The 25,662-nt window shown below is 46.4% G+C and overlaps 1 protein-coding gene across 2 annotated transcripts in view; it reads left to right on the top strand.

The window, feature by feature from the left end:
- The first annotated feature begins 11,956 nt into the window (after window positions 1-11,956).
- Window positions 11,957-25,662, top strand: part of SIAH1 (siah E3 ubiquitin protein ligase 1) — a 42,548-nt gene continuing 28,842 nt past the window's right edge. The window contains exon 1 of one of the 2 annotated variants that reach the window (XM_040329512.1): window positions 11,957-12,178. The gene's annotated coding sequence lies outside the window, so the exon portion shown is untranslated. The remainder of the gene's footprint in view (window positions 12,179-25,662) is intronic. The other variant, XM_040329511.1, reaches the window with a different exon arrangement.

Genomic DNA, 25,662 nt, shown 5'->3' with positions numbered 1-25,662 from the left:
AAAAAATAAAACATTTTTATAAAAAAAAATAAGTGCATTATGTACAGAGTTCAGGAATACGCTGTGTACAGAGTGCAGAGTTTAGGGGTGTGTTATGTGCAGAGATATTTACAATAGAGACGTGCGCCGGTGTCTACGGTGCAGGTGCACTTTAGAAACTGCGACCGCACCGTCTCTAAAGGAGGTCATGCCGTGACTGGCGGCTCCCGGGAGTGACGTCACGCGACTCCGGACAGTCACAGAGCCGGAGTTTGCGGCCCCCGGAAGGAAGAGGGGTAAAGATGGACGCTCGCTGCCAGAGGGGACAGCGGTGACATCGCAGGCTTCGGTTTCAGATAAGTGACACATAATTCCGTATGGGCGAACTGATCAAGTCAGCTTTTCAGGGGGACTTGATCGGAAGCCCCATGTAAGTCTATGGGGGGCTGTATGTAAACAGACGTGTATCTGTTTACATTCAATTTCAGTGGAACCTCAGATTGCGAGTAACGCGGGTTAACGAGCGTTTTGCAATACGAGCGCTGTATTCTCGAGCAGGTTTCAGGCCAAAGCGGTGTGCAGTACCGCGTTTGGCCTGAGGTGGGGGGGGGGGCGCTGGAAGCCATTTGGAAATTCTTAGAAAGAGTCGTAAAAACGATGGGCCAGATTCATGTAGGTGCGCGGCGACGTAACGTATGTCCTTTAAGTTACTCCGCCGCAAGTTTTGAGCGCAAGTGCTTGATTCGCTTTACCTTTGCAGGGAAATAAAGAGAAAGAAAAACCCATCAGGGTCCAATAGGGAGATATGTAAGCTGCCATTACCGGCCTCCTTTGAAAATGCTAGCTGCCTGGCTGTCTTTGACTTCCATGTTTTCTAGCAGCACTGAAAGTCACCTGGGGGGACGAAGTTCATCTAGTCTGAGAAGCGCGCGGTTTAGACGGGCTGAATAATTATTTCCAAACCACGAAGCCCTCGCAGACTGCGTCTGAAGTAGTTATTTATAATGAAATGCCATAAAATACCAGCACATGCGTGTGACTGGCCTCCGCGAAAGCAGCGTAACTGACATAAACGTCAGTTGTTATTAAACAAAGTCCCCCTAACATCTGTATGAGAGCGGCAGCGGCGGTGAATGGAAGTTCCCAGGTACGGCACACGTTGCGGCTTGTTGCTGGGGCTTGCCAGGTTTCGCTTGAAAACCGACAGCGGTAACCGTGGTTACCGAAAAACAGGACATGTGGAAACTTTGGCTTCTGTGACTGACGTCTGTTATGGCGGCCATTATTATTATTTCCCAGCAGGGAGAGCGTGCGATCTCTGATTGAAAAGTTCTAAAGGAAAGGGGGGGAAAATAAAAATGCACCATAAATCATCTTCAAAAGATTTGTTTTTGCCGCTACTATAAAGGCACGCCAATCCGGCATTACAGCAAGCGCTAATTAAAGCCGTTGTTTACCGCTGGACGTTTTTTCCTTTCCCAGCCCTATTCGCGAACGACTTACGCAAACGATGTAAAATTTTCAAAATTTGACGCGGGAACGACGGCCATACTTAACATTGGTACGCCGCATGTACGCCTCATATAGCAGGGGTAACTTCTTTACGCCGGGAAAAGCCTAACGTAAACGGCGTATCTGTACTGCGTCGGCCGGGTGTACGTTCGTGAATTTGCGTATCTAGCTGATTTACATATTTCTAGGCGTCCCCGCGCCGATCCAACAGCGCATGCGCCGTCCGCAAATTTTCCCAGCGTGCATTGCTCCAAATGACGTCGCAAGGACGTCATTGGTTTCGACGTTAACGTAAATTACGTCCGGCCGTATTCGCAAACGACATACGCAAACGACGTGAAAAAATCAAAACTCGGCGCGGGATCTCCTGATACGCCGTCGTATCTCTGAGTCCGGCCGTCGTACCTATGCGCCTGATTCATAGAATCAGGTTACGCATTGATATGCCTAAGATCCGACAGGCGTAAGTGACTTACACCGTCGGATCTTAGGCTGCAATTCCAGGCCGGCCGCTAGGTGGCGCTTCCGTGTCTTTTACGCGTCGATTATGCAAATGAGCATTTACGCCGATTCAGAAACGAACGACCGCCCGGCGCTTTTTTTTTTTACGTCGTTTGCGTTCGGCTTTTTCCGGCGGAAAGTTACCCCTGCTACAGCAGGGGTAAGTGCGGCGTATCCTATGTTAAGTATGGCCGTCGTTCCCGCGCCGAGTTTTGAATTTTTTGCGTCGTTTGCGTAAGTCGTTCGCGAATACGGCCTGACGTAATTTACGTTAATGTCGAAACCAATGACGTTCCTTGCGACGTCATTTGGAGCAATGCGCGCCGGGAAAATTTGCGGACGGCGCATGCGCTGTTGGATCGGCGCGGGGACGCGCCTGATTTAAATAGTACACTCCCCCTAGCCGATGAATTTGAATTCCGCCGGGGGAATTACGATACGCCGCCGCAAGTTTTGAGGTAAGTGCTTTCTGAATTAAGCACTCGCCTCAAAAACTTGCGGCGGCGGATCGTAAATCAGATCTAAAGATCCGCTAACCTATCTGAATCTAGCCCCAGCTATTTGGGGCTCCCTGGCTCCGGATTATATACAGTCATAGGCATTAGGGTGTGCGCCCGAAAGCTCAAACGCACTCTACCAATCACTCACGATGTTCATTCAGAAAGGGAAGGGGCCGGTAAATATTTACTGGCCCCTTCCCCCACTCATTCTAAAACATCCACAGCAACAACTAGTGGGAGAGGGGGGGGAAGCCGGAAGTGCTGTGGGAGGGAGGCGGGAGAGCCAGGTCAGTAGGGGAAATCTGTTCTGCACAGGGTGATTAGGGTGTGCCTGGGCACACCCTGGGGCAGATCCACGAAGAAGTTACGACGGCGTATTGATACGCCGCGTAACTTCTATTTTGCTCCGGCGTATCTTTGTTTTGTATCCACAAAACAAGATACGCCTGAAGCTGGGCTAGATCCGACTGGTGTACGTCTTAGTACGCCGTCGGATCTAAGGTGCATATTTACGCTGGCCGCTAGGTGGCGTTTCCGTCGATTTCCGCGTCGAGTATGCAAATTAACTAGATACGCCGATCCACGAACGTACGTCCGGCCGGCGCATTTTTTTTACGTCGTTTCCGTAAGGCTTTTTTCGGCGTATAGTTACCCCTGCTATATGAGGCGTACTCAATGTTAAGTATGGCCGTCGTTCCAGCGTCAAATTTTTAATTTTTTACGTCGTTTGCGTAAGTCGTTCGCCAATAGGGCTTTGCGTAGAATGACGTTCACGTTGTAAGCATTGGCTTTTTGCGGGTTAATTTCGAGCATGCGCACTGGGATACCCCCACGGACGGCGCATGCGCCGTTCAGAAAAAAACGTCAATTACGTCGGGGCAAGACGTATTTACATAAAACGCGCCCCCATCACATCCATTTGAATTGCGCGCCCTTACGCCGCCAAAGTTACACTACGCCGCCGTAACTTACGGCGCAAATTGTTTCAGGATAAGGAAATTACGCTGTAAGTTATGGCGGCGTACGTAGTGTATCAGAGATACGCTACGCCGGACGCAACAATGCGCCAGGCTACGTGGATCTGGCCCCCTGTGCGCACGCCTATGTATACAGTGGAGCCTGCTGACCAATATTCTGGCAGATTTAGGGCCCGATTAACTAAACTGTGACGTGTAGGATCACCTCTCTCTTCGCCACACTTCACGCTTTAGTAACAATCTTATTAATCTGTCTGTAACGTGTCCCTCTCAATGGGTCATCTTAATGACACATGAAAGAAAGCGAAGACGCCTGGTGGGTTAAATGAGCGTTTGCATCCCGCCTGCGCACAGCGCATCTGCTAGTATCTGACGGAGGATCTGACCTCTTGGAAATGTAAAAATAGTCAGTCCGTCATTACAGAGGCATATGTTACTTGATAGAGTTACAACTCCAATGCAGGTCTAAGGAGGTGCTTGGGATGCTGTAACTTCAGGAAAATGCCCGGCTGTTTTACTAAAGAGCTGATTTTTTTCAATTAAAGCGGAGTTCCGCCTGTGAGAAAGAAAAAAAAAAGTCAGCAGCTACAAATACTGTAGCTGCTGACTTTTAATATGTGGACACTTACCTGTCTGGGGAGCCCGTGATGTCGGCACCCGAAGCCGATCTTCGGATCGACTCACGGGTGCTGCCGCCGCCATTCCTGGTGAGGGAATAGGGTTGCCACTTTTTTTTCCAAGACAAACCCGAACACTTTAACACAGTAATTTTTTTTTTTTACATTTATTTTAGTATACACTGTAGGATTGTAACAGACCTGGGACACCTTTGGGCACTAAAAAGAGAATAGTAATGCGGCAAACATAGTGCCCCCTCACCAGGGGTGAACTGACCATTCGGGCACTGCCCGAGGGCTCCATGCCACTAGGGGGCCCCACCAGGGTTGCCCGCCTCAGTTCCCCTGCCACTCACCCTCCTGTCAAGCCCTGTTCCAAGTCACATTCCTGTCTGAATAATGTGTCCGGGTTTCAGGTGGACTGTCTATTCCCATAGCTTGTAGACTACAGACAAAATAATGTACATAATATTGGGTTATTTTCAGCAAAGAAATGTAGCAGAATACATGTTGGGCAAAATTGATGAAGAAAGGTTATTTATTTGCCAAATTTTATAACAGAACCATTAAAAAAAAAAAAATGTATTTTTTTTTCTCAAAATTTTCTTTTTTGTTTATTTAGCAAAAAAATACCACCAAAAGATAGCTCCGTTTATGTGAAAAAAGATAAAATTTCATATAAATACAGTGTTTCATGACTGCGCAATTGTCATTCAAAGTGTGACAGCGCTGAAAGCTGAAAATTGGCCTGGGCAGGAAGGGGGTATAAGTGCCCGGTAAGCAGGCCCGTCGGAACCCGACAGGCAAAGCAAACATTTGCCTGGGGCCCTGAGCTGGCCAGGGGCCCCAGCAGGGAGGGCCCTTGCCGCACCGCTGCGTCTTTCTGCAGTCCGGTCGGCCGTGTACCATAACCGCGCAGTACAGGAGAATCAGGTTCCTGTTCCCGGCCGGACTGACAGGAAGTGCACACACCCCGGGAACAGCAAACTGAATCTCCTGTACCGCGCGGTTATGGTACACGGCCGACCGGACTGCAGGAGGACGCAGCGATGCGGCAAGGGCCCTGTGCGGACACCAACATCTGCCGGCGTGTGAGGATAGAGGTAAGACGCCAACCAACCCCCCCCCCCCCCCCCCCCGCTTCTCAACTGAAATGTCACTTTTTTTTTTTTTTTGCCTGGGGCCCCCAAATGTCTTCGAACGGCCCTGCCGGTAAGCATACCTCCCAACTGTCCCTGATTTGGAGCAATGTCCCTCTGTCCCTATAAAATGAACTTTTTATCTTTCAAAAAGTGTTTCCCAGTTTCTTCCACGTTCTAAATTGCTGCATTTGTACATTTTAAAAGCCAATATAAAGGAATAGTAGTAGTAAAAAAAAAAGCACTTGTGGATTTATTAAACCTTTTTTTGGGGGTTAATTCTCCTTTAAGGGGGTGTGGCAGGGGGGCGTGTCCCACTTCTACATACGTTTGCTGGTAGGTGTCCCTCATTCCCATCTCAAAATGTTTTGGGAGGTATGCCGGTAAGTGGTTAACATCCCGTCACGTGGCAGTGCGTGTCCATGAAACATAGCAATGCACGCACATGTGAATGAGCCCCTAATAGAAATCTCGGAGATAAAAATAAAGACGACCGGTTGCCAGATTCCAAATAAAATGTTTTTATAGTTACACTAATCTAATTTTTCCCCGTTCAGCTGCTAGCGGTGGGAGGATACCAGAATTCTGTGTATTTGTGGATTAGACATGAAACACAACACTGACTCATCCTACCCAGACGCTGAATGGTTTTCAAAAAAAATGTGAGCGATGTCCCACTGTAAAATTATTATTGTGTCTGGCGCACGACACTCTTCTCAGACGCGGAAGGGAATGGGGTCTGACACAGAAATGAATTGAGTAAATTTCACTTTGACTCATTGAGATTTATTAGTGAGAGGCGGATCACCCAGGGACATGTATATCTCGATATCTCAGACATGGTTAGTGAGGCCTGCGCTATATGGAGTCAGTGGAGTGTGTAATGCTCTTTCACCATACTTTCACTCTAACAGACAGATATATATATATATATATTCACTGCACCCTTACCGCCGTCTGATTGTGAATCATGAGAATCTGAACATTTATAAACACCCCATCTAACTCCCAAAATGATAATTTTCCTTTTATTTATTTTATTACTATGTTTATTATATTATATTATTATTATTTTGTTATTATTATTATTATTATTATTATTATTATTATTATTATTATATTTTACATATATTTTAAGTTTTAATTTTCCTGAAATTTTGACATTTTATTTTGTTTATTGGGGCCCGGATTCACATACATTGGCGCATATTTATGCAGGCGTAGCGTATCTTTTTTAGGCTACGCCGGCGTAGCGCAGAGCGGAAAGCACAGTATTCACAAAGCACTTGCTCCCACTCGCTGTCAAATCTACGCTGGGTTTCCTCGGCGTAAGCCAGTGTAGGTGGAAGTGGGCGTGAGCCATGCTAATGAGGCGTGACCCCATGCTAATGATGTGCCGAGTGACAGACAAGTACTTAAAATGAACGGCGCATGCGCCGTCCCGTGGACGCAACCCAGTGCGCATGCTCAGAATCACGTCGAAACTACTCCCTAAGATACGTCGAATCACTGCCTACGACGTGAACGTAACCTAAGCCCAGCCCTATTCACGTACTACTACGTAAACGACGTCAAATACGACGGCTGTTCCCTGGTCCGTACCTTTGCATGAGCTGCGCCTCATAGATGGGGAATAACTTTACGCCGGACGTAAGCCTTACGCAAACCGCGTATATTATGCGCCGGACGCAACTACGTTCGTGAATCGACGTATCTCCCTCATTTGCATATTTGCAATGAGGCAGCCAGCGTAAATATGCGCCCATGATACGCCAGCGTAGGAAAGTTACGTCGGTCGGATGAAGCCTATTTTCAGGCGTATCTAGTTCTGTGGGAACGGCGCATAAATACGACGGCGCACATTTACACTTACGCAGCGTATCTCGAGATACGTTGCGTAAGTGCTTTGTGAATCCGGGCCTATATTTCTTTTTTTATAAATCATTAGTGTATTTTATTCTGTTCTACAGAAAACACTAAATTTTATATAGCGATGAGCAAAATTTTAAATTTTCCTGAAATTTTGTCAAAATTGTATCTTGGTTTTCATTTCTGTGAAATGTCCTTACCATTTTATTTTGTTTATTATATTTATGTTTTTATAAATCATTAGTGTATTTTATTCTGTTATACAGAAAACACTAAATTGTTCCATGCTGGCATATAACGATGAGCAAAATTTGTAATTTTCATGAAATTTTGTCAAAATTGTATTTTGGTTTTCATTTCCCTGAAATGTTAATACCATTTTATTTTGTTTATTATATTTCTTCTTTTATAAAGCATTTGTGTATTTTATTCTGTTCTACAGAAAACCATAACCTGTTCCGTGCTGGCAAATAAAGATGAGAAAAATTTGTAATTTTCCTGAAATTTTGTCAAAATTGTATCTTGGTTTTCATTTCCGTGAAATTTCCTTACCATTTTATTTTGTTTATTATATTTATTATTTTATAAATCATTAGTGTATTTTATTCTGTTCTACAGAAAACACTAAATTGTTCCATGCTGGCATATAACGATGAGCAAAATTTGTAATTTTCCCGTAATTTTTACAAATTTGTTTTGGTTTTCATTTTCTTGAAATTTGGACAAAATTGTATTTTGTTTTACTATATTACTTCTTTTATAAAGCATTGGTGTATTTTATTCTGTTTAGCAGAAAACACTAAATTGTTCCATGCTGGCAAAAAACGATGAGCAAAATTTGTAATTTTCCCGTAATTTTTACAAATTACGCTGTCTCCTATGGCAACAGTCTTAGAACAGTTCCTGGATGGACAACTTCCGTCCTAAGGTTTCTTTAGTGAAAGAGATCACATCACAAAGAAAAGTGCAATCACATGCCTGCCGAAGGGGCCCCGCGTGGCTCTGAAACATTGCACTTTTCTTTGTGATGTGATCTCCTTCAATAAAGAAACCTTAGGACGGAAGTTGTCGATCTATGGTGTGCTGGCGAATATGTACGCTTTATTTATGTTTCCAGGGACCCAAATGGTAATCGCTGCAGCACCCACCATTTTATGAGCCATATTTGCCAGGAATGTGTGCCATAGGAATATTGACCAGACTAAAGCCTCGTACACACGATCGGACTTCCATCTGACTTTTCTGTGGATTTTTGTCCGAATGGGCGTTGGCCGTGAACTTGTTCTGCATACACACGGCAGGACTTTTTCAGCCAACTATCACCAAATCACGTGTTTTTTCAGCTCTTTACTGCCACCCTTTGGGCATACAAAGGGGTCCATAAAGTGAACTTGGTGTTGAGTTATTCACTTTAGGGTCAACACAAAGGACACGGGAGCACTCTTTACGTCTAGAGCAGTGGTTCTCAACCTTATTGGTGCCGTGACCCCTTGATAAAATTCCCCAAGTTGCGGGGACCCCTAACGGTAAAATTATTTTCGTAGCGTGGGTTGTCAGCACCCAAGGAAAGTAATTTGTGACCCTTACCCACGGACATTTAGAGCTCCCTGAGTCCCTTCCACTCATACAGTATTAAAACCCCTTATTGTACATTTGAGGATGTACCACTCTTTCTATTTGTTCTCCTTTCTTTCCCCTTTTTTTCCCCCATCCCTCTCTCTAGCTCTTTTTCTTTGTTCCTTCCCCTCTTTTTCTCTCCCTTACATGTGGTCTCTATTTTTATTCCTTCTCTTATTTCTTGGTGGGGGGTGGGGTTAATAGGATGAGTGGCAATGCTGGGGAGAGTTCTGATCAGTCAACATAGGTGCTCTTGATGAAGGTCATCTTCTGATCTGAGAACTGTAGTGGGGACTTTTAATGGCAACTCTAATCACAAGTAGTTTTACTCACTTTGTCTCCAGCTCTGTGGTGTCTCGTAGCAGTGACACCTATGCTGAAATCAGGAGATAGGGTCTCCTCCAGCCCCTCCCACTTCACATTCCCCACGTCAGCTGACTTCTAGTCTCTGCCCCCTAGCCATGCCGTGACTTGACTGGGCGGCTGTGGGCTCCAGGAACAGCCCAGGATTTGGTGACCCCCTGGCAAATCATCATTTGACCCCCTAGGGGGTCCCGACCCCCAGGTTGAGAACCACTGGTCTAGAGGAAAAGAGATTTCCTCTCCAAATACGGAAAGGTTTCTTCACAGTAAGAGCTGTGAAAATGTGGAATCGACTCCCTCCAGAGGTGGTTCTGGCCAGCTCAGTAGATTGCTTTAAGAAAAGCCTAGATTATTTCCTAAATGTACAGAATATAACTGGGTAGTAACATTTATAGGTAAAGTTGATCCAGGGAATATCCGATTGCCTCTCGGGGCGATCAGGAAGGAATTTTTCCCCTGCTGTAGCAAATTGGATCATAAATTGATGGGGTTTTTCACCTTCCTCTGGATCAACTGTGGGTATAGAACTGTGTATATGGGATTGTATGATATTATTATTGTTATTATTTTTTTTATGGTTGAACTGAATGGACTTGTGTCTTTTTTCAACCTGACTAATGCTGGCCATACACGGGTCGAATTTCGAAAGAACTTTCTTTCGAAAATCTTATCTAAGAATTTTCGTTCGTATTTCGTACCATTAGTGCGCTGCAGCAACAGCTGATTTTCAGGCGGCCATGGAATTTTAATAATCCAACATGTTGGATATTTTTTGAAAAAAAAAACGAACGATTTTATAATTAATGATGGGAGAATCGTGCGAGAAATGTAATCAAAAAAGAAATGTGCATGAAAAGAAAATTCCCAGAAAGAAATGAAGGTTTCCGGAAATAAAAGAAGATTCCCAGACACGAAAATTATTTTCTGTAGGAACAGGAGAGGAAATTTAAGGTTTGGTGGGTCGAATTTCTATATCAATGGTGGCACCATCGGATCACAAAACGCACAAGTTTTCTGATTTTCAAAAGAAAGTTCTTTTGAAATTCGACCCGTGTATGGCCAGCTGTGTAACTTCTGCTATTGTTGTCTGATCTTTAGCATTGGTCCTGAGCATGCGTGTTTGTACTTTGGACTTTAGTTCCGATGGACTTGTGTACACACGATAGGATTATCCTCCATCGGACATTTGTTCCCGGAAAGTTTGAGAGCATTCACAGCGATCATTTGTCCGTTGAAAAAAACGAAAACAATTGTACGATGAAGCATACGCACGAATGGATTGTCCGATCAAACACGTCCGTCGGACCGTTGTCAAAAAGTCCGATCGTGCGTACGGGCCGAACACAAGTTGTAACAAACTCCTTTACTTTCTCTACAGTCACTTCTTGAAGGTCCTCAACGTTTTTTTGGTTGTAACGTGATAAAATGTGGAAAACGTCAAGGGGTATGAATACTTTTTTCGAAGCACTGTGAATTTAGTGTTTCCTAAACGATTGTTTATGTTGGTGACATAAAAGCTGGAACAACCTCTATTTTATTCTCTGGGGTCTCTGCTTTTCAGGAAATATATGTTTTTTGGGGGTTTTATGTAACTTTCAGGCTTATTTTTTATTTTTTTTAAAAGTGTGCAAAAATCAGCTTCAGCAGCGAACGGGTTAAATATATATGGAGGGCAAAACCTTCCCTGAGGGGAACATGTGACCTCTTCTCTTTGGAAATACCAGGTATCTGGCTGCCAAGCAGAGGCGTTGCTAGGGGGGGGGGGGTGCGGTCCGCACCGGGTGACACCCGCTAGAGGGGTGACACCATCCCGTTTTTTTAGCTGACATGCCCAGCCTGCCCTGTGCAATCCCAGCCTGCCCTGTACCACCCCAAACAGCCCTATACCCCCCAAACAGCCCTGTACCCCCCCAAACAGCCCTGTACCACCCCAGCCTGCCCTGTACCACCCCAAACTTTCCCATGCCACCCCAACTTGCCCTGTGCCACCCCAATCTGCCCTATGCCACCATAACCTGCCATATACCACCCCAAGCTGCCCAATGCCACCCTAACTTGCCCTGTACCACCCCAACCTGCCCTATGCAACACTAACTTGCCCTATACCACCCCAAGCTGCCCAATGCCACCCTAACTTGCCCTGTACCACCCCAACCTTTCCCATGCCATCCCAACTTGCCCTATGCCACCCTAACTTGCACTATACCAACCTAACTTACCCTATACCACCCCAACCTGCCCTATGCAACACTAACTTGCCCTATACCACCCCAAACTACCCTATATCACGCCAACATGCCCTATACCACCTTAACCTGTCCTATACCACGCCACTACACCAACCTGCCACTATACCACTCTATACTACCCTTACCTGCCACTATACTATCATTTACAGGGGCTGGTTTGGGGTGCGCCCCGTGCGCTGCCTGCTTGGTGCTGGGCAGCCTAGACAGAGGGGGGGTGACACCATGTTTTACCGCATCGGGTGACGCCACTGCTGCCAAGCTGACCCAATAGCTTTATTATTTCTCAGTGACTGGTTGGGGGGGTGAAGCCAGGGACAGCCAACACTTTTCATACACAGTCCAGCCCCTTGGCAGTCAACATTGAGCTCTCACTTCAGGTTGGTTACCATTACCACACCTGAGGCGACCTTCACCTCATCCCCTCACCAAAAGAAAAAGGCGGGAAGAGGCGCGCCGCGGGAGGGGCGGGGCCAGCACGCTAGCCCACAGGAGGCTGCCGTTGGTGACGCGACAATAACAGAGGTGGGGGGCGGGGCTGCTCCTCCTCCTCGGAAAACGCTCCCTCCCTCCCCCCTCCCTTCCAAGTCTTGTAAGCCATGCGCTTGCGTGCGCGGCCTCGCGCCTTTGACTGACAGGACGGCGACGCAAAGGGCCGCCCCGTGCACGCGCCCGCAAGCCCTTCCGCAGTGTCTCTCCTTCTGTTGAGGGAGGGGGGTAACCGTCCACGCGCGCGCGCTCTGGGAGCCCCGGTAACGGCGGAAGGAGGTGGAGGCGGCGGTGGCGGAGAAGAGGAAGTAGTAGAAGAAGATAGGGGATCCGGGCTTTCACCTGACAGGAGGGGGCGGCCGAGCAGAGGTAAGAGAGACCGCCGGGTGTTGTGAGGTAATCTCCACCCCCCCCCCCCTCACTACATTACCCATCCCCCCCTCTCCGTGTACCCCGGTGTCCTCATCTACCCCCCATAATCCGGCCTGTCCACCCCCCACCCGCCTCTAATCCCTCCTCAGTGGAGCCTCTTTGTGTCTGTCTGGCCTCCTTTGTCCTGACCTCCTCTCACCAATCCGGAATTCCTCCATTTATCCCAACTGGGGCAAGCTGTGCCCGGCGACCAATCGGCTTCCAGCTTTCATTTCCACAGCTCAGCCGAGCAGACCAAAGAAGGAAGCTAATTGGTCGCTGTTATAAAAAAAAAAAAAATGAGGAAAGCTGCGCTTGGTGACCAATCGGCTTCCAGCTTTCGTTTCCACAGCTCAGCTGAACAGACTGAAGGAGGAAGCCGATTGGTCGCCAGACCCAGCTTGCCCCAGCTTGGATAACAGCGACCAATCAGCTTTCATTTTCAGTCTGTTCAGCTGAGCTGCAGAAACGGAAGCTGATTGGTCGCCAAGCGCAAATTTCCTAATTTTTGATAACGGCGACTGATACGTTTCCATCTTCAGCCCTGAGAATGAAAGGCGGAAGCTGATTGGATAACAGTTGCCACCTTTTATTCCCAGTGCTCAGCTGAACAGATTGAAGCTGATTGGTTGCTGTTATCCAAACTGGGGCAAGCTGGATCTGACGACCAATCGGCTTCCATCTTCAGTCTGTTCGGCTGTGGAAACGAACGCTGGAAGCTGATTGGTCGCCAAGCGCAAATTTCCTAATTTTTGATAACAGCGACCAATCGGCTTCCATCTTCAGTCTGTTGAGCTGAGCTGTGGAAACGAATGCTGGAAGCTGATTGGTCGCCAGGCGCATTTTTCTGATAACCGCGACCAATAAGCTTCCATCTTCAGTTGAGCACTGAGAACGAAAGGCGGAAGCCGACTGGTTAACAGCGACCAATCGGCTCCCACCTTTCATTTCCAGTGCTCAGCTGAACAGACTGAAGATGGAAGCTGATTGGTCGCTGTTATCCACACTGGGGGAGGTGGGTCTGGCGACCAATCAGATTCCATCTTCAGTCTGTTCAAAATGAAAGCTGGAAGCTGATTGGTCGCCAAGCGCATATTTCCTCATTTTTGATAACAGTGACCAATAAGCTTCTATCTTCAGTCTGTTCACCTGAGCTGTGACAATGAAAGCTGATTGGTCACCAGGCAAAGAGCTTTCCTCATTTTTGATAACAGCGACCAATCAGCTTTCATTTTCACAGCTTAGTTGAACAGACTGAGGATGGAAGCTGATTGGTTGCTATTATCCAAACTGGGGCAAGCTGGATCTGACGACCAATCGGCTTCCATCTTCAGTCTGTTCGGCTGAGCTGTGGAAACGAACGCTGGAAGCTGATTGGTCGCCAGGCGCATTTTTCCTAATTTTTTGATAACAGCGACCAATAAGCTTTCATCTTCAGTTGAGCACTGAGAATGAAAGGCGGAAGCCGACTGGTTAACAGCAACCAATCGGCTCCCACCTTTAATTTCCAGTGCTCAGCTGAGCAGACTGACGATGGAAGCTGATTGGTCGCTGTTATCAAAACTGGGGCAAGCTGGGTCTGGCGACCAATCAGGTTCCATCTTCAGTCTGTTCAAAATGAAAGCTTTGGAAATGAAAGCTGGAAGCTGATTGGTTGCCAAGCGCATATTTCCTCATTTTTGATAACAGTGACCAGTCTGTTCACCTGAGCTGTGGAAATGAAAGCTGATTGGTCACCAGGCAAAGAGCTTTCCTCATTTTTGATAACAGCGACCAATCGGCTTTCATTTTCACAGCTCGGTTGAACAGACTGAGGATGGAAGCTGATTGGTTGCTGGATCCGACGAGCAATCGGCTTCCATCTTCAGTCTGTTTGGCTGAGCTGTGGAAACGAATGCTGGAAGCGGATTGGTCACCAGGCGAATTTTTTCCTCATTTTGTGATAACGGCGACCAATAAGCTTCCATCTTCATATGATCACTGAAAACGAAAGGTGGAAGCCGACTGGATAACAGCGACCAATCGGCTCCCAATTTTTAATTTCCAGTGCTCAGCTGAACAGACTGAAGATGGAAGCTGATTGGTCGCTGTTATCCAAACTGGGGTAAGCTGCATCTGGCGACCAATCGGCTTTCATTTCCACAGCTCAGCTGAAAAGACTGAAGATGGAAGCTGATTGGTCACCAGGCGCAGCTTTCCTCATTTTTGATAAGTGACCAATCGGCTTCCAGCTTTCATTTCCACAGCTCAGCTGAAGATGGAAACTGGTCGCCAGGCGCAGCTTACCCCAGTTTGGATAACTGCGACCAATCGGCTTCCATCTTCAGTCTTTTTGGCTGAGCTGTGGCAATGAAAGCTGATTGGTCGCCAGATGCCGCTTGCCCCAATTTGGATAACGGCAATTAATCGTCTTTTGTTCCCACAGCTCTGCTGAACAGATGAAGATGGAAGCCGATTGGTCGCTGTTATCAAAAATGAGGAAAGCTGCGCCGGACGACCAATCTGCTTCCAGCTTTCATTCTAGAGCTCACCTGAAGGTGGAAGCCGATTGGTCGCCACTAGGCACAGCTTACCCCAGTTTGAATAACAGCAACCAATCGGCTTCCATCTTCAGTGTGTTCAGCTGAGCACTGGTAATGAAAGATGGAAGCCGATTGGTCGCCAGATGCAGCTTGCCTCAGTTTGGATAACCGCGACCAATCAGCTTCCATCTTCAGCTGAGCACTGGTAATGAAAGGTGGGAGCTGATTGTGCATGGCGACCAGTTTAAAAAACAGTGACCAATCGGCTCCCACCTTTCATTACCAGTGCTCAGCTGAAGATGGAAGCTGATTGGTCGCGGTTATCCAAACTGAGGCAAGCTGCATCTGGCGACCAATCGGCTTCCATCTTTAATGTGTTCAGCTGAGCACTGGGAATGAAAGGTAGTAGCTGATTGGTTGCGGTTATCTAAACTGGGACAAGCTACGCCTGACGACCAATTGGCTACCAGCCTTCATTTCCACAGCTTAGCTGAACAGACTGAAGATGGAAGCTGATTGGTTGCCAGGCGCAGTTTGGATAGCCGTGTTTAGAGGAGCACTGGTAATGAAAGGTGAGAGCTGATTGGTCACTGTTATCCAAACTGGGGCAAGCTGTGCATGGTGACCGACCAGCTTCCATCTTCAGTGTGTTTAGCTGAGCACTGTGAATGAAAGGTAGAAGCTGATTGGTCGATGTGCACAGCTTGTCCCAGTTTGGACAACGGCAGCCAATTAGCGTCCACCTTTCATTTTCTCAGCTGAACAGACTGAAAATGGAAGCCGATTAGTCGTCAGGCGCAGCTTCCCCCAGTCTGTATAACAATGACCAATCAGCTTGCATCTTCAATTTGTTCAGTTGAAGCCTTTTTGAAATGAAAGCTGGAAGCCAGTTGGTCGCCAGGCACAGCTTTTCCTAGTTTGGATAGCAACGATCAATCAGCTTTCATCTTCAGTCTGTTCAGGTGAGCTCTGGAAATGAGATGGAACCTGATTGGTCCCTGTGATCCAAACTGGGGAAAGCTGTACCTGGCAACCAATTGTCTTCCAGCTTTCAATTCCAAAGCGCTAGCTGAACAGACTAAAAAGGCAAGCTGATTGGTCACCTGGTGCAGCTTGCCCAATTTTGTAGAACGGCGACCAATCGGCTTGCATCTTCAATCTGTTCAGCTGATGCTTTGGAAATGAAAGCTGGAAGCCAATTGGTCACCAAGCAGTTTGACCCAAACGGCTTTCAGCTTTCATTTCCAGCGCTTCAGCTGAACAGATTGATGCAAAATAGTTGCTGTTATCCAAGCTAGGGAAAGCTGTACTTGGCGACCAATCGGCTTCCACCTTTTCATTTTCAAAGCTTCAGCTAAACAGACTAAAGATGCAAGCTTATTGGTCGCTGTTATAAAAACTAAGGGAAGCTGCACCAGGGGACCAATCGGCTTCATCCTTTATCTTTTCACCTGAAGCTTTGGAAATGAAAGCTGGAAGCCGATTGGTCGCCAAGTACAGCTTTCCCCAGTTTGTATAAAACGCCAACTATTTTGCTTCATTCTGTTCAGCGGATCGCTTGGAAATGAGCGGTGGAAGATGATGGGTTGCCAGGCACAGCGGGTCCGGTTTCCATACATTTCCTGCATTGTGTTTTTTTTTTATTAGTTTTCCTAAATTGTCTGATGTGGATGATCGTTTATTTGGTGCAAATCGTGACACTGCGTGGATTGGCGTATCGCTCACCTGTTCTTCTCAGGACAAGTTTTTTTCTGGATGCCCCAAACCATCAGAAAGGGGATTCATTAGAGAAAATGACTTCTCCCCCCCCCAGTCCAATCATAGTTACTCACTTTACCTGTCTGTGGTCATAATGTTATGACTGATCGGTTTACATTGTAGAGCAGTGTTTCTCAACTCCAATCCTCGAGGCGCCCCAACAGGTCATGTTTTCAGGATTTCCCTCAGATGAAATGGCTGTGGTAATTACCAAGGCAGTGAAACTGATCAAATCACCTGTGCAAAATAATGGAAAGCCTGAAAACATGACCTGTTGGTGCGCCTTGAGGACTGGAGTTGAGAAACACTGTTGTAGAGCACTGCGATATAAATCCTGTATCATTCTTCTGGTTTGGATTTACAAATCATTCACCTGTGTGTGTGTGTGTTGGACTTTTGAAGGCGATTTTTTGTTTATCTGGAAAATAATTAAGGTCTGCCGGGCGGCCGTTATAAAAAAAAAAAAATAGACTTTACAATCGCTTTAACCAACTATTAGACTATTTTTGTTTTTATAACTAACATTAGAATTACCAGTGGTTTTTGCACAGGGTGTACTGGATCCTCCGCTTCTCTGGTCCCTTCTTCAGTGCATTTGGCCCCTCCCTCTAATCGAGTGCCCCCACAGTAACCGGCTTGTTATGGGGGGGGCATCGAAGCCAAGCTGCAGCTCTGTGTACATTTAGACGCACAGATATCTCTCGCTCTCTCTCGCGGGAGCCAATGGTGCCGCTGCAGCGTTTCAGCCAATCAGCAGGGAGAGTCCTGGGTGGCTGAGGGACTCGTGCACATCGCTGGATAGAGATGGGGCTCAGGTGAGTATTAGAGGCGGCTGTTGTCCACAGAAGGCTTTTTATCTCGAAGGATCACTAAAGATAATATTTTTTTTTTTTTTTTTTTTAATAACAAACATGTTATACTTCCACTGTGCAGCTCTTTTGCACAGAGTGGCCCTGAACCCCCCCCCCCGGCGCGCTGTGTCATTGGATGTGATTGACAGCAAATCCCCCCCGAACGTGTGAAATGCCATAGTGGGAGGGCAGAAAGAACTTCCCTGATTTCTGCTCTCTGTTTTCAAAATAAATAGTAATAAATATTACAGTTCTGTGGTTTTGTTAACACAATAAACATTCTAATTATCGGTAAGCCGGTTTGTCGGGACTTTATCAAGACTGGAAGCTTGGGGGGGGGGGGGGGGGGTGTCAGGTTTGAGATGGACGGAAAGAGAGAGGTATATTTTTTTTTTTAAGGTAGACTGACTCACCGGTTCATTGATGCCATAGACTGTCATCCTCGCTCATCTGTGGGAGCCCTTTGAGTGCATACAATACCTGTTCCTGCATTATTCATTTTGTGTGGAGCACTGAGGCATTTAGCTGGGATGGAGTGCTGATGCCGCCGTCCCTTGCCTGTGTGCGTATCCATCTCACCTGACAGATTTTATCTTTTAAATAACATTTTATTTATTATATTTTAAAAAATGTAAACCGCTCACTGGTCTTTGTAAAAAAATTGTAAGTCGCTCACTGTTTTTATATAATATATATAAAAAAGTTAGCGGATTACAATTATTTTTTTTTTTTACATATTGTATATGCTGCAACACTTTTTTTTTTTTTTGGGGGCTTGTTTCCAAGCTTTCCCACCCCCAGGACCTACCTGAGCCCCATCTCGATCCAGTGGTGTGCACGAGATCCGTGGCTTTGCTGGGTCTCTCCATCCCCATTGGCTCCCGCTGCTGTCACTCGTAGGAGGAGCTGAACTTTGCGCTGTCTCTTATGAATACGCAGAGATGGTTTGGTCCAGCACACTCCATACAGTAATAAGACCCGGTCATTGGTGGGCGCTGTGGTGAAATGGCATTCGGTGCTGCTAAAGAAGTCCAATTCAAGATCTCACCAGCACACCATGGTTAGGACACTAATGTCACCAGTAGCCTTCTGTTGGTGCATATATACGGCCCTAGGTAAGCACTTTACTGCCGGATACTGGAAAGCTTCTGATCCATACTTACGTTTTGAGAGCTTTCCAATCGTGTGACTGCCAATCATAAATAGGCGGGAAGGGGTTAGTGTCCTGTCTATCTGAACCTGGTGTGTTGGTGATGTCTTGCAATCACAGTTAAAGGAACACTAAAGGTTTGTTTTTTATTAGATCAATTGATTGCCGTAAGCTAGAGCATTTAAATATCACTTACCTCGTTTTTCCTTTTGACCTCCAAAATACAGTAATCCAGATATGAAAATGCCATTTCCTGTCACTCCTCTTCTTGCTTTCCACCAGAATCTGAGCCGTTTTGCATGGTGGAAAGCAGAATGTGCTCACCCCCCCCATGACTACAGCCCTGCGTGAAGATGCTCTCTTATCCCTCACAGGCATGGAGGCTAAGCCTAATGGGAACTGTAGTTCCCATTAAGCCGTGATGTAGCAAGAATGAATGCGCACCGCAAACCAGGAAGTCAGTGAGAATGATTCAGGAGTGGCGGAGGTGAATAAAACAGCTCGATTTCAACAGGTATCAAACTAGTTATAATGCAAAACATTACTTTTTACTTTATCAGCTACTGTCAGACTTTAATTTAAGAGGAAAATATTTTTGTCTTTACAACCCCTTTAAGTGTGTGGGTTTTATTTTTATTTATTTTTTGGGGGGACTTTGTGTGTTTTTGGTACACCGTTTCTCTCTTGCATTAGCAAGGTGTGTTGGGGTGCCATTAACCACTTCCCGCCCGGCCTATAGCAGAATGACAGCTGGGTAGTGGTTCGGTTATCCTGACTGGGAGTCGTATGACGTCCAGCAGAAAAACAGCCGCCCCGTGGTTGCGGTGTGTCAGGCTCTTTACGACGTGATCAGCCGTGTCCAATCATGGCTGATCACAATGTAAACAGGAAGAGCCGTTGATCAGCTTTTCCTCACTCACGTCAGACGCGAGTAGAGGAGAGACGATCGGCTGCTCTTCTGACGGGGGCGGGGGATATGTCTGTGCTGATTGTTTATCAGCATAGCCCCCTGCCCCTCGGATGCCAGGACCACCAGGGATGGCAATCACACTGGACCTCCAGGTATCCCACCCTAGATAACCAGGCAGCTGCCGTCGGTGCCGCCTTATCATTGCCAGTCAGTGCCACCTTTATCAGTGAAGGAGAAAACGTACTTTTATTTACAAAATTTTCTAACAGAAACAAAAGACACACACACACACACACACACTTCAAAACATTCGGTCTTTTTTTATTTGTTTAGCAAAAAATAAAAACCGCAGAGGTGATCAAATACCACCAAAAGAAAGCTCTATTTGTGGGAACAAAATGATAACAATTCTGTTTGGGTGCAGTGTAGCACGACCGCGCAATTGTCCTTTAAACAGTGCTGAAAATTGGCTTGGGCAGGAAGGGGTGTAAGTGCCTGGTATTGAAGTGGTTAAGAATGATGTAGAAGAAGATGGGCAGTTTTGTGCACCACAAGTTCCTGTGTGAATGAAGCCCTGTGCATTCTGTAAGGCATGTTAGAGACTTCCTCTATCTAAGGAAGTTGGCGTTGTGACCCCTGTGCTGCAAGTCCACAGTGCAAACCACTTAGCCATGTGCCTGTTGTCTCCTCCCGGACACCATGTGCTGTGTGTTATACATGAGAGTCTCCTTTTTTATCTGTGGAATTGTTTATTTTTTTTCAGCATTGGTCTTTGTTCTTTGTCTTTTCAGGTTGTATATTGTGTTTGCATATGCTGTGGGTTTAGTTTTTATCTGTTTCATCCTGTGGTGCTGCAAGTATGATGGTGTGCATGTTGGGCATTAAGTCTCCTTGTCTCTTCCTTTTTGTTCTTCTTTTTTTTTTTTGGCTTGGATCACAAAACTGGCTTCATTGTTAGGAATTCAGGTTGCTGTTTTGTCCTAGTTTTTGTAAATTGGCTTCTGTGTGTATTTGTATGATTTGGATTGAAGGTATGCTGTGCCTAGCTTTTGAGGCTACGTATGCTGTGTGAATATTCGGCATTGTTTATTTTTCTGTTGCTTCTTCTTACTGTGTATATGTATACTGTATAGCTTGTATGTATATTTTTTTCTTTTCTATGTGTATTTTGCATATTGGTGGCATTTATTGCAAATTCTAGCGTGTCACATGCTTCACCTGGGCAGCGTTGCGTGTGCGTTTTTGGTTCTGTGTGGAAGGGCGCAGTTTATATTGCATTATGGCAGTATTGTGTATCTTTGGAATGTGCATTCTTGTTTTATAGTGTATAAAGGAGCACAGAGCATGTAAAAAAAGTATTGAAATATAAAGTCCAATAATAATCCAGAAAAGGTAGGGGGTGGACTAGCAGTCCCAGCAGGCACTGGAAGATTCCACGTGACACAGAACAAATCCAGATGCAATGGTGATATAACCCTCCACCTCCAGAGCACTCGCTTCAGGATGTGGACCACTGAGCTGAGAGATGGTCAAACGCGCATGTCCCATATGGGTAAATCATCCAGGCAGCTTTAGCTTTAATAAAGTTATAAAGGCAGCTTAAGCTTTAGTTATAAAATGACTACTCGCAAAGGGCTTAAAGCGGAGTTCCACCCAAAAATGGAACTTCCGCTTTTCGGATTACTATCCCCCCCCCCCACCCCCTATGGTGTCACATTTGGCAGGAGGAGGGAGCAGAGATACCTGTGTAATCCAGGTATTTGCTCCCATTTCCGGGCATAGTTGTCTGCGACGACCTATGCCAGGTCCAGCGCAGCAGCTCCCTGTCTTCTGGGAGATGCACAGGTCCCTGAAGACAGCAGGGACCAGTGGGAATCGCGCAGCACGACTCGCACATACGCAGTAGTGAAGCTGTAAGGTTCACTTCCTGATTCTCTTACCGAAGATGGCGGCACCTTCACCTGAGAGCCAAGGGACAGATCGGCTTCGGGTGCCGACATCGCGGGATCCCAGGACAGGTAAGTGTCCATATATTAAGTCGGCAGCTCCAGTACTTGTAGCTGTTGACTTTGAACTTTTTTTTTTGTGAGGAACTCCGCTTTAAGTAAAAGCGCATTTTCAGAGAAGACTCAGGGCGGTAGAGTCTGTATGAGACTCAGGGCGGTAGCAGGTGACGTCAGAACGTGGCTCCTCCCCCGTATACTTTGCGTTCACAGGAACTTCGTCAGCTGGGCCTCCGCTGATGAGGCGGTGTAGTGTCACAGACTGCTGCCTATCGTAGAATGCTGCGGAAGTCACGCGCGGGCAACTGCGCATGCGCGATGCGTTCCAAACGCAACTGTGATGCGTTCCAACGGATTTACGACAGTACACACCAGCGAACCCGGCATTCAGGGCGACGTGGATTTAGAAGAAAGTGGCCAGTCGGCCTCACGTCCTCGCTTCGCTCGGACGGCTCGCTCCGCTCGCTCGGCCTCCTGGCTCTTTTTTTTTAACATCCTCCAATTCACGGGGATGTTAAGGAAAGAGCTTGGATGCCGACTGAGGTTTCACTGGTGTGTACTGTCGTGAATCCATTGGAACGCATCGCGCATGCGCAGTTGGCCGCCACGTGACTTCGGCAGCATTCTACGATAGGCAGCAGAATGTGACAATACAGCGACACAGGCGGGGCTGTACGGTAATCCAGGCACTGAGCTCAGTGCCCTTATTACCTGTACAGGTCTCCCCTGTGAGAAGATGCCACTGATTGGCTCTCCACTGAGCAGCCTGCCAAGTTTTATTACAACACTAATAAATAGAAACAAAGTATCTTTTTTCATTCTTTTATCAAAAGAAAGAACTCCGGCGTGTAGATGAAGGAAGTTTAACCATTCAAAGCGGAGGTCCGTCTAATTTTTTTATTTTTAAAGTCAGCAGCTACAAATACTACAGCTGCTGACTTTAAAATAAAGACACTTACCAGGTCCAGGGTTGCCCGCGATGTCGGCACCGTGGCCAACCTGTCGCTCGGATACTGCCGCCGCCATCTTCGGTAAGGGACTGAGGAAGTGAAGCCTTGCGGCTTTACTTCCCGGTTCCCTACTGCACATGCGTGAGTCGCGCTGCTCAATTGAAATGGTCCCTGCTGTCTTCTGGGACCTGTGTGTCTCCCAGAAGACAGTGGGGGGGCAGGGAAGTGGTGTAACCTCTGTGGGGGTCTATGACGGGAAGTGGGTGCAAATACCTGTATTATACAGGTATCTGTACCCCCCCCCCCCTGAAAGGTGCCAAATAAGACACCGGAGGGGGGCGGGATTCCGAAAAGCAGAGGTTCCATTTTTGTGTGGACCTCCGCTTTAAAGACCAGGCCTTTATCTGACATTTGTTGCTTAAGTAAAAATCATCGTTTTCTGCTAGAAAATTACTTGAAACACCCAAACCTGAGAATATATATTTTTTTAAATGCACTTTAATGAATCAAATTTTTTTTGTAAAGTTAGCCCAAATTTTTGGATAATGTGAAAGATGATGTTACACTGTGAGAAAAGAATCATGATCGTTATTCTAAGCAAACGTTTTGCCAGAATTTTAGCCCGAATCGTGCAGCTCTACCCCTTATCGTTGCATGTAAACAAAGTGGCAGACAAATTTGTCAGTATGTTATTATGAAAGCCGTCTTATGTACTGGGTTTTGTCGGGGGGTGTATTGTTATACACTTAGGCCCAGATTCAGAAAGCAGTTACGACGGCGTATCTCCACATACGCCGTCGTAACTGAGAGCGGGCCTTCGCATCTCGGCGTCTGATTCATAGAATCAGATACGCCTCAATGTTGCCTAGATACGTGCGGCGTAAGTCTCCTACGCCGTCATATCTATAGGGTGCAACGTCGTTTGCGTAACGCTTTTTCCGGCTTAAAGTTACCCCTCACAAAGCAGGGGTAAGTCATGTTAAGTATGGACGTCGGAAACGACCGAACAGCATCGTATTTTGCGTCGTTTACGTAAGTCGTTCGCGAATACGGCTGTACGTAAATTACGTTCACGGACGGCGTAAAAATTGTCAAATACGCGGGGTCACAATTAATTGATATAAAACACGCCCACATCATCCACATTTGAATTAGGCGGGCTTACGCCGGACCACATACGTTGCGCTGCCGTAACTTAGGGCACAAGTTCTTTCTGAATACAGAACTTACGCCGCCGTAAATTAGGGCGCAATGTATCTGAGATACGATACGCCCGCCGATAGATACACTATTGTATCTGAATCCGGGCCTTATATATTTTTTTAGATGCTGATAGTTGCAGAGACGTTGTGTATGTTGTTTGTTTGTTATGGAAATCCCTTGTGATGCTGCGTGCTTTGTGTGTGTTTTTTTTATTTGTTTTTTTTTGGATGCTAGAGAAATTGGATGGTGTTGCTGTTTGTGCCAACGTGGAGAGGCCTGGCTGCATTCCTGGTGGGGATCTCGCAGCGTTCGGGGCGGGAGCCTACTCTGTACCCATTGTTACCGACAAGAGATGGCTGTAGCATGTGGCAGCTTAGGATGACCTCTGTGTACACAAGGCTAAGCCCGATGTCTCCATTCTTAGCTGTAATAAGTTTGCATGACAGCGCTGTAACCAAGCCATTGGTGTCCATTATTTCACTTTTTGTTGTAAACGCTGTTTTTAGAAACTAGTTATGTATAAGTGTGTGTGTGAGTAAAACTGGTTCAGTTACTATTTTTCTCACGTTAAACACCTTGGTGGGGACATGGCCGTGATAAAGAACACATTGCCTTAGGAGTGCTGTGGAAGTCTGTGAACTTTGCACTTGTTTACAACTTGCAAAATAGTTTTGTCAGAGCCCAAAATCGTACCGTAAAATCTGTTTGTGGTTATTTAAAAAAAGATGTTTCAGCCATTGTCTGTCTGATAATTATGCAACGTTTGTATTGAGGAGATGTGACTTTCTTTGGTTGTGCTTTGGAAAAAGCTAAAATATTTTAATAAAAACCTGCATGGTGTCTGTGCTTGGGAATCGGATGTCAGCTTTTTAGCAGAACATAGAAAATGAAAGCAGTAATCTAAAAAAATGGCTGTTATGAGCAACACAGAAACTTTCATTTTTAACCACTTGAGGACCAGCGTCATACCGGATTGGAAAGGCTGATATCTCGGTCATCGCTGCAGCAACGATCAAGAGATCTTTTTGTTTTTTTCTAGGCCTGGCAATTCCCTTTAAAGCGGAGGTTCACCCAAAAAACAAGTATCTAACATTACATTCAGTATACCTCAAACATGTACAGTATGCCAGTGTTTTTTTTTTGGGGGGTGTACATCTGATATCGGTATTTTTCTCCTGGCTTCCCGGTACTCGCTTCCGTGGGACTGGGCGTTCCTGTGCAGTGCCGCAATGTCATCTGGGACTTCGCCCATATGATTGACGTGCCTGAGAAAAACTCCCACTGGCGGACAAGGTGCGTCACGACTTTCCGAAAGTAGCCGAACCGCAAGTCGGCTCTATACGGCTCCTAGTCAGTGCGCAGACGCCGTATAGAGCCAACTCGCGGTTCGGCTACTTTCGGAAAGTCGTGACGCGCCTTATCCGCGGGGGTGGAGTTTTTTTCAGGCATGTCAATCATATTATTATACAGGATTTATATTATTATACAGGATTTATATAGCGCCAACAGTTTACGCAGCGCTTTACAACATCAGGGAAGACATTATAGTTACAATACAATTTAATACAGGAATGATCAGAGGGCCCTGCTCGTTAGAGCTCACAATCTAGAAGGGAGGGTGAAGTGGATCAGAGGGTAGTAGATATGGGGGGTGATCAGGTGGGCAAAGTTAAAATACAGTTGTTAGGTGTTCATATGGGTGAAGTCCCAGATGATATTGCGGCACTGCACAGGAACGCCCAGTCCCGCGGGAGCGAGTACCCGGAAGCCAGGAGGAAAATACCGATAATACCGTATGTACACCCCCAAAAAAAAACACTGGCGTACTGTACATGTTTGAGGTATATTGAATGTAATGTTAGATACTTGTTTTTTGGGTGAACCTCCGCTTTAATAAGAAGCTCCTGGATTGCTTTTACAGGTGGTGGAAGGGGGTCCCACTTTCCCTGCCGCCACCTGTGATCAGGGACCTTTTAAGACCATTGGGCAGAAGTGATGTACCGGGGGTTATGGTAGCTAGCTGCTGCAATAAAAACAGTATTTAGCGTCAAAGTACCGATGTACAGCTACGGGGCGGTTTGCGGCAAGTGGTTAA

The sequence above is a fragment of the Rana temporaria genome, chromosome 11 (assembly GCF_905171775.1).
Source record: "Rana temporaria chromosome 11, aRanTem1.1, whole genome shotgun sequence".
NCBI lineage: Eukaryota > Metazoa > Chordata > Amphibia > Anura > Ranidae > Rana > Rana temporaria.
This window is presented reverse-complemented; position numbering and strand designations above follow the sequence as displayed.